Raw genomic sequence first — 1,357 nt, 5'->3', positions numbered from 1 at the left:
TATTACTGTCATTTTCTTGAGGTAGTTTACACTCTTCATGTCTATCTTTCACTGTTATTGTCTGAAATTCATCTTGATCAAGCCTAGACACAATGCTGACATACACTGGTGCCTAAGAGAAAGGCTCTTCTTTTTATTTTTGGTGGTTTTGGGCTGGCCGTGCAAAGCTTCACTATTGATATTTGAGTAGCAACGGGAGGGCAATTGGGTGCCAATGTGTCCCATACACTCTTGGAATGACAATCCTCTACAGGGCTTTACTAGGCTTTTAACACCCAGGGTTTAGCCATCTTTTATGCAAAAAGTGAACGAGACATTGATGTTTTTTGCTCTTTGCTCGAGTCATACATAGCATTGTGTTTCTCCTCCTTCTATGGAGCCTTTGCTAAGGTTTGAAGGTAGATAGCCAAAGCAATCGTCCATCAAATCAGCAAAAAGCAAAAAAGTTAAGAGAGCAATTCATCCCTCCACCTCAGGCCCCAAATAAAACCTCTCTGGTTTGCCTTGCTCTTGGTTTTGCATCTGCATAATTTTTTATACTATTCTTCAGCAGCAGATTATTGACCACCACTACAATACAAAAGCCTATCAATCATCTCGTGGATTATCCTTCTTAATAATGAGCTGAAGCACTTGTCTATACATATCACCACACAATCCATGAAGAAGCATGGTATGCTCTCCAATCCTTGAGGTGTTGAATTAGAATAGACATATTGTTCATAGCCATATGGTTCCGCATAATGAGGATACAAACCTAGACATTAGTGCCCCCACTACTCCAGCTATCCCTCAAACGGGGGGCATCTTTGGTAGAGATAGTGTTGCTCTGGAAGCCGTCAAGGAATTTCGAAACAACCTCTGCTCCCTCAACGACTCTTAACCTTTTAGAAATGGTGCCCAAAGTTTTTAAAGTTTTTTTTTTTTTTTTTGTAGTTAGACAAATTGAAGTTGAGTCCTTTGGTGTGGACCATCAGCTTTGGGTCCTCCCCAACAAAGCCTTTTGGCACCAATTTCTTAGCAAAACTTCGGTTTATTTGGCTAATCTACTAGATCCACGGTGGAAGATTGCAGACTCAGTATCTTGAAAGGAGGACGGTTTTTAGACAAAGGAGAACTCATCAAAGCCCTCTATAACCTTTACTTTGTTGACCATTCTAAGTACTACTCTAATGCAGGGTTATACATTTGGATAGATTCTCATAATTTTGATGGATGTGTATATTATTTCATGTATTTTTCCGTGGCTAAAGTCACAAAATATGGTAGCTAGATTTTACGCTCTCCTTGAAGAAAACTAGCAAAATCTTGTACATACATGTGGTAGAAAACTGAAAAACTTTCATATTTTGACACA

Source organism: Adiantum capillus-veneris, chromosome 22, assembly GCF_014529385.1.
Source record: "Adiantum capillus-veneris isolate H3 chromosome 22, ASM1452938v2, whole genome shotgun sequence".
Classification (NCBI taxonomy): domain Eukaryota; kingdom Viridiplantae; phylum Streptophyta; class Polypodiopsida; order Polypodiales; family Pteridaceae; genus Adiantum; species Adiantum capillus-veneris.
Note: the sequence above shows the minus strand (reverse complement) of the source record.